At 39.8% G+C, this 8440-nt stretch overlaps 1 pseudogene; it reads left to right on the forward strand.

The window, feature by feature from the left end:
• The first annotated feature begins 3529 nt into the window (after positions 1 to 3529).
• LOC138057611 (uncharacterized) lies at positions 3530 to 4849 on the forward strand (annotated as a pseudogene).
• The last annotated feature ends 3591 nt before the right edge of the window (positions 4850 to 8440 follow it).

The raw sequence follows: 8440 nt of genomic DNA on the forward strand, positions 1-8440 counted from the left end.
TGACTTCAAAATATAATTTTGAGCTATTTTAAATATTTCATGATTATCCCATCTTGTTTATATTATACAATATGGGCGAAGTGTCCTATAACTGGATTGGTACAGACGGATTTGAAGTAAAGAGTGAGACTGAAAGATTTACTGTAGTTTGTCCATGTTGTCGTCAAAACCTTAAATTTGGTCATTTCACGTAGTAGTTTTGACGAGTACAGGAGAGGAATGTTCAAAAATGCGTGCCGCATGCATTTTTGAACATCACTTTGTTTCTTTTAACCAATAATATTACTGATTTTTTGGAGTTGCCGTTGGCATAGCCGTCGTCGTTTCTTAAACACCTCCTTACCCCGCAGGACAGGGTTTAACGTCGGTGAACTTTTGTCGGGGAAAGTTGTCAGATGCTACGGAAGAGTACACGCTTAAACTCGCTGTGGGAAAAGACGTTGAAGCCAACTTCATGTCAGCCTCGCAGCCAATGTTTCTCGATTCCCTTTTATTTTCTTCAATCTTTCTGGGCTTAGTATTTTACAAGTAATCACAAGTCTTCTCGGGGGGCTATTTACCTAAGACATCTACCATGGCACTATAATGATTTACGATACCAAAACAATATCGTGTACTATTAGAGCTACATATTACGCAAAGACAACTTGAATCCCCTGGAAAACAAAACACAGCTCGGCTGACAGTTATGGAATAAAACCCTGTATCAAGTTACCGCACTACCACACGTACGCAATGCGTTCCTATTTTTTAATTTTGCCAGGTTGAGTGAATTTGTGTCGATTTGTTCAAAGTATCTCCAGCCAATATGATTGATACTTCGTATCAGAACATCAGGAGGCTGTGTACGGGTGCGTTTGCTAGGAAACAGAAGCCTCAATTCGCACAATCAACAGGTTGACACGTAAACATTGCGTAAACATTGTGACACCCGACGATACATTCCCTTCGGTCATCACCAGTGATAAGATGAAGGCCGACCATTTCGAGGTACACAGCTCTAAAATACGAGTTTCTTACCAATACACAGATCAAAATACACAAATATTGCCTATAGCGGGGTTGCCTTAGGGTGTCTCACGTTTACACAAGCATATCTCAAATCACGTGTTGTATACAAATTCAGTTTACTTGTGCGGGCTGTGGTGCTCGCTACGTTGGTGAAACCAACAGGTATTTCTACACACGTGTAAATGAGCACCTTTTCCGGGATAAAACTTCTCATATTTACAAGCATCTTAGTTTTTCTAAAAATTGTCAGGATAATTGTGATGTTTCTTGCTTCAAAATTATTGATAATGCTACTTCTTTCTGTCAACTCAAAATCAAGGAGAGCTTCCATATTGAGCGCTTGAAACCCAAACTCAACAAACAAGTTGATCCTGTCAGTTAAGCATTACACTTTTAAACTTTTACCGTTATTTCAGTTGTGTTCTCTGTAATATTGTTGGTTCGTTTGAATTTTACCTATTTGTAACGAACATTTAATCTACAAAGAATCATCGTATTGATAGTTATATACCCGGTATATACGAATTATCTTGTAAAAAGTTTAATTTCACACTCAGTGAGCTGAAGATGTTGTTTGAAACATCGAAACATGTTCCTTAAACTCAAAAGTGTGTTTGTATTTTTAAAAATATTGATATCGTAATGAGATTTTAAATATGCGTGGTATTGGGAACGAGAAATGTATTTTCCGCTGGTATTCCAAGTAATTAGTTGCGGTTGTTTCATTTCACACCTGCCGCACCCACTATTGTGCATTCTGTTTTTCATGTATGTCAGAATTGGCCAGTTATTAGTATTTATACCCTCCGCTGTCTCTTGAGTACCATTCACGCTTGCGGTTCCATACAGTTTATTCATCTTTCTGCTTTAAGATAATAAGTCATTAATTAAGCAAAGTGTTAAGTATGAGGACTGGAAAATTGCTATGTCTTATTTTGTGAAGGACGGGTTCATGTTTTCCTTCGATTTAAACTTTTCTGGGGTTTTCATGGCGTGCGCCCGATTCCATTAAGGAAATATTTTATGTTTTTACTGTGCTCCCGTTCGGTCTGTCCTCTGCCCCTTTGGTTTTCACTAAGGTTTTGAAGCCTTTAGAAAAGAATTGGAGAGTACAGGGTCTTTGTATTGCCATCTTCTTGGATGATGGTTGGGCGATTGTTCAGGATAGAGAAAGTTGTCGCATTAAGGCCGGGGCTGTAAGGGCGGATTTGTGCAACGCAGGTTTTGTTGTCAATGAAGATAAATCGGTATGGGAACCCACCCAAGGATTGCACTGGCTGGGTATTACCTGGAATGCTGCATTAGGTACTTTGAAAATTGTGGAAAGGAGAATTGTTAAGATCATTAACTCAATTGATCATATTATTGAAGCCGATTTCAAAGTTTCTGCGAGAGAGTTGTCCTCCTTCACAGGTCAAATTATCTCTACCGGGCGTGTAGTTGGTAACATTGGCAGGATAATGACCAGACATTGTGTCTTGTCCACCTTGTGCAGGGATAATTGGGATTCTATATCCCTTCTCGACGATTATTGCAAGGAAGAACTGTATTTTTGGAAGAAAAATATGGTTAATATCAACACTAGGTATTGCTTTGTAAGTAAGGTGCCAAGTTATTTTGTGTATTCTGACGCCAGTGCCACCGGAGGTGGAGCAATTATTGATTTTAACAATGATTTTGTGTGCCACAAAATGTGGTCAGAGAACGAGAGAGGTCAAAGTTCAACGTGGAGAGAACTGTCTGTTATTGAGTTTTCTTTGCAATCATTTGCCTCAGTGTTGGAAGGATCACACGTTAAGTGGTTTACGGATAGCCAGGTAGCTGCTAAGATTGTTGAAGTGGGCGGCATGAAATTAGGTTTGCACAAAATGGCCAGAAGGATTTTTGATATTTGTATCCGATCGGGAATTCACTTAGAAGTACGGTGGATCCCTCGCACTTCGAATAAACAAGCTGATTATATAAGTCGGTTAATTGATACTGATGATTGGCAAATTACTGAAGAATTTTTTCTTTTTCTTGATGACTTATGGGGTCCGCATAGTGTAGATTGCTTTGCAAATTATTATAATCACAAGATCCCCAGGTATTTCTCGAGGTTTTGGAATCCCAATTCCTCGGGTGTTGATTTTTTCTTTCAGTCTCTTCGAGGGGAAAATTGCTTAATAGTCCCTCCAGTTGGTATCATCCCACGAGTGTTACATTATCTTAAATCTCAACAGGCCGTCGGTACGCTCGTTGTATATACCTCTTTGGCCTTCGTCTCATTTCTGGCCCTTAATTGCACACAAGTATAGTCGTTATCTTGTGGCTCACTCTATTCATATCGCGAATGAGGTTCTTACCAATGGAAAAAATTTTAATTCGCTCTTGGGGTCTGATCTTTTCACAGGAAATATTTTTGCCTTTAGACTAAAATTTCAGAATAAAAACTAGCGATAAAAAACGACGTTTCGATCTCTCTGAGATCAGACTTGGTTGAATTGCTGAATATTGCCACCAAGAACCAGCTTTTTCAGTTTGAGGGGAGCTTGTATGAACAAATCGATGGTGTTGCTATGGGTTCGCCACTTGGACCCCTGATGGCCAACACATTTATGTGCAGTATTGAAGATCGACTTCAGGACCAAGGGAAATTACCCGAGTTCTACAAACGCTATGTGGATGACACATTAAGCATAATGCCCAACGTCGAAACAGCAAAATCATTCCTTTCTGTTCTGAACGAGATCCATCCATCGGTTAGCTTCACCATGGAACTTGGCGAACACGGTAAACTTCCCTTCCTGGGAACGGAGATTCGGAAATGCAATGGTTGCTTGGAGACAAGGGTATACAGAAAACCAACTGACACCGGATTATTGCTGCATTACAAGAGCCACGTCGATGTTAGATACAAGAAGTCATTGCTAAAAACAATGCTGGATCGTGCCTTTAAATTGTCATCTACCTGGAAACTGTTCCACCTGGAATGTGACCGTCTCACACAAACGTTCTCCCGACTTCAGTACCCAGCCCAACTGCTGCAATCGACCATCAGTAATTTTGTCACCAAGAAAGTTTCCGACGAGGCAATTTCCACACGAGCATGTAACGTGAATGAAGCGCCTGTCAGAATAGTGTTACCTTTCAAAGATCAGAGATCGGCTAATTCAGCGCGAAGGCAACTTGGGGAACTGGGCCGAAAAATTGGAATTGATATTCACGCCGTGTATTGCCGTGTATACAAGCCGTAAGATTGGACACCATATCAAACCGAAAGAAAAGAAGCCGCCTATCATAAACCAGCAACGCGTTGTTTACCAGTACAAGTGTGGTTTGTGCGATGCAAACTATGTCGGGTATACGTGCCGACACCTCTATCAGCGAGTCGAGGAACACATGAAAGGATCGTCTTCAATCGGGAATCACATTAAAGAGCAACATGGAACAGTCCCGAGTGACATATATCGTGACTTTAAGATCTTGAGAAAGTGCGAAAGTAAATTCGATTGCCTCATCTACGAAATGCTTTTTATAAAGGAGCTTAAACCAACTTTGAACAAACAGTCAGATTCAATCCGTGCGAAGTTATTTATATAGTTCTTTATAGCGTTTTGGTATCTTAACACTCACGCTTTAGCGTTTTAACCAACAGTCATGTAGATTTAATCCGTGCAAGTTATTTATATAGTATTTTAATATTTTAACACTTACATTTTAGCGCTTGTATTTACATATTTTATCTTTGGACATTCTCACGTCTTAATTTGTACTTATATATGCAGATTTTATTCGCTTCTTTTACTACTTGAAAATGATCTCAGAGAGATCGAAACGTCGTTTTTTATCGCTAGTTTTTATTCTGAAATGTGTTTCAAAAAAACTACTTATAAGACTAAAATTTACCGATTAATTTACTGGGCCTGTGTGTCTACTAGCCTATGTTTTTTCAGTTGTTGGCACTGGCCAAGGCAGTATGCTGTTTATTTGTAAGGCACTGGCCTAATTTTTGGTTTGTCATTTCATATGGTGCTGTCCTAATAGGAGTATAGTTGATTTATGTGGCACTGGCCTAATCAATGGTTGTTGATCTACGCGGCACTGGCCCATATGATCATTTAACGTCTTACGTGGCACTGGCCTCAGCAATGACGGATTTTTGTACGGTTATTAAAGGATGTTCTGTCTTTCTTTTGTTCTTCTAGTATGTATGTTTTGTTCTTGTCTTTACAGCTTATGCTATCAAGTAATTCTTGGAAAGGCTTTCAACAGTTTTCTTCAATCAACGTTTATGAAGTGCTAAATGTTATGTTGAAGTCCAGGGCGGATTCGACCACTAAAGCTTACGTTCGCGTTATCAGAAAGTTCTTGGACTGGTCTAAAAGTAGACAGTTCAACATGCAGTTACCTTTTCCTCTTGAGTGTTGTTTCTCTATATTTGTTTGAAGTTCAGCAGTCTTCCGCTTCTAGTTCCTCAGTAATTTTAGCCCATGCGGCCCTTACTTGGTTACATTCTTTTCTCCCTAGTTTGGATCGTAATCCTTTAGATAGTGAATTTTGCAGAAATGTCGTCGAATCTGCTAAACGCCAGAAGTCACAGCCAGTTATGAAAAAAAAGCCTATTTCCACAGAGATTATAAGGCGTATTTTAGATATTCATAACAAGAAAGATGCTAATTTAAAGAATCTCCGTATTGCTGCGTTGTGCTCTTTAGTCTTCGCAGGGTTTTTTCGTTATGACGAATTATGCAATATCGTTCCGGAGCATATCGAATTTCACAGCGCTTATATAAGAATTTTTGTGCCTTGTAGTAAGACAGATGTTTATAGGGAAGGGAATTTCGTCTATATTAGTGCATCTGGATCTAAGTACCGTCCTGTTGGTGTTTTACAACGTTATTTAGATTTATCTGGTATTGACTTAAATAGTCCTCTCCCTTTATTTAGACCAATTGTTTTTCACTGTAGTGCTTCTAGCTATACCCTGAGGAGCGGAAAGATTTCTTATACTACCTGTAGAGATATCTTAAGGGATACCTTAAGTCAGCTGGGCTACAACACTAATGATTATGGTCTTCATAGTTCTCTTTACTCCATCTCAATAGAGCGAAGGCCTCTGCATCCCTTGGTCCTGGGTAGGTATTGTAACGGGTTCGAACCACAGGGCTGTCTTACTCCGTTTTCTACTATTATCTTGCGCGCTTTCCTGTTGATTTGCTTCAAATCTGTAACCGTCCACTATAATTATCATTATTATTCATTTAAAATATTTCCCCTTTTCTGATTGGTTAAAACCATACGCATAATTCACCATAACCAGCTGCTGTTCACCAAATTTGGAAAGAAACTTCGTCGTCATGGAATCAATAACGTCAAAAGTGCAGCGCACTGCATATTATTGAACCGATGACGTCAAAATGACGTCAAAAGTGCAGGCCCGCTGCAAATTATTGAAGCGTTGACCGAAAAAAGCTGGGGACGAGATTGTGTTATTTTTGTTGAGCAGAAAAATGGCTGCGAGTAGGTTTAGAAGTTTGAGCGAAGAAAATATAATGAATGAATAATTAAGCAATCATTGAATTCGGCTTTCGTAGAATATGAAGAATTCTGCAGATCTCGGAGGATGTTATCCACCTCGACCTTCGGCCTTGGTGGATGACACCCTCCTCGACCTGCAGAATTCTTCATATCCTACTCAGCCTCATTCAATAATTGCTAATTATTAAATTTTCAACCTCGGTCAATGCATTTCTCGTGCCCTGATTGGTTTACTCGATCTCGGTTATAAGCTCATATACCTTAGTTTGACCTTATATGGCAAATGATTACGCTAAACGTTGCTAAGCTAAAATGTTTTTAGCCTGAAAGCGAAATTTCTCTCTAAATAAAGCAAAATAAAAAATTTCTTTTGTGGAAAGTTTGGATCAATTCCGACGTTTAGAAGTACGCGAAAAGGTAAGAACTGTTTTTGTGATGGGCCTGCGTCTGTCTGACCACCAGGTATTACACAACAGCGGCATCTTCATCAAGTTTTTTCAATTTTGCTCGGATTTTCTCGTTTTTTTCGCTCGTATTTCAAAGGTACTTCCAAACATTTGGAGTTTAAGGAATTTAATAAAACAATTATTCCATTCGCGCTTGTTGAATATGACACTGATTATAGCCAACTCGGCGTTACGCGCCTTGTTGGCTATTTACCAGGGTCTTGTCTTTAAGATCTACGACGACGACGGTCGACGAAAACGTCGCTTCAAAATATAACTTGGCTCTATCTTAAGTCTTTCGCGATTATTCAGTCTCGTTCACGTCCTACAGTATGGGCGAAGTATCCTAAAAATAAATTGGTACGAGCGGTTTCAGAGTAAAAAGAGAGAATGAAAGATTCTCTGTTGCACGCTTAACCTCAAATTTGGCAATTTCACGTCGTCGTTATGCAGAGGACCATAAAAATACTGGCTAAAATCTGTGCTGCACGTGCAGCACGATTATTTATGCTCTTTTAACCAATGATGTTATTCTTTTGTGGCGTTGTCATAGTCGTAGCTGTCGTCGTTTCCTGAACTCCCTACTAGTAGGGAGCTTAAGCAACGATAACCGCAACGGCAACGAGAGCATCATCTCAAAATATAAATTTGCGTTGTTTTAATCGGTTCGTGACAATTTCAACGTTTTTAATATGACAAAGGTGTGGTATTTCTTCAAAGATGACACCAGTCGGAACGCCACTCCATTTTAGGAGAGAAAATGAAAATTTATCCTCAAGTGCTGACGTTCTTCATAAAACCAAAAACTTGGCTATTTCACGTTGTTGTTTTGCGGCTGACGACGGCAACGAAATGGACAAAAGTGAAAAACGCACGTGCAGGGCGTGCAAAGCTATTGTTTTTACCCACTAAATATGCAAATTCCTGACGTTCTCGTTGCCGTCGCCGTTGTTGTTGCTTAAGCTCCCCAGTTAATAGGGAGCTTAAGCAACGACAACGGCGACGGCAACGAGAACGTCATCTCAAAATATAAATTTGCGTTATTTTAATCGCTTCGTGACTATTTCAACGTTTTTAATATGACAAGGGTGTAGTGATTCCTCAAAGATGACAGCAGTCGGAACGGCACTCCATTTTAGGAGAGAAAATGAAAATTCATCCTCAAGTGCTGACGTTCTTCATAAAACCAAAAACTTGGCTACTCAGGACGGCAGAATGGCGAAAAAATGTGGCGCGAGACTGTGCATTCTCAATCTTACGCGACATTTTTTCGTCATTCTGCCGTCCTGTTGCGTGAGCTCGTTTTGCTGACGACGGCAACGAAATGGACAAAAGTGAAAAACGCACGTGCAGGGCGTGCGTAGGTATTGTTTTTAACCACCAAATATGCAAATTCGTGACGTTCTCGTTGCCGTCGCCGTTGTCGATGCTTAAGCTCCCTGTTGTTTTGATGACGACGGCAA

This window comes from Montipora capricornis, chromosome 7, assembly GCF_036669925.1.
Source record: "Montipora capricornis isolate CH-2021 chromosome 7, ASM3666992v2, whole genome shotgun sequence".
In the NCBI taxonomy this organism is placed as follows: Eukaryota; Metazoa; Cnidaria; class Anthozoa; order Scleractinia; family Acroporidae; genus Montipora; species Montipora capricornis.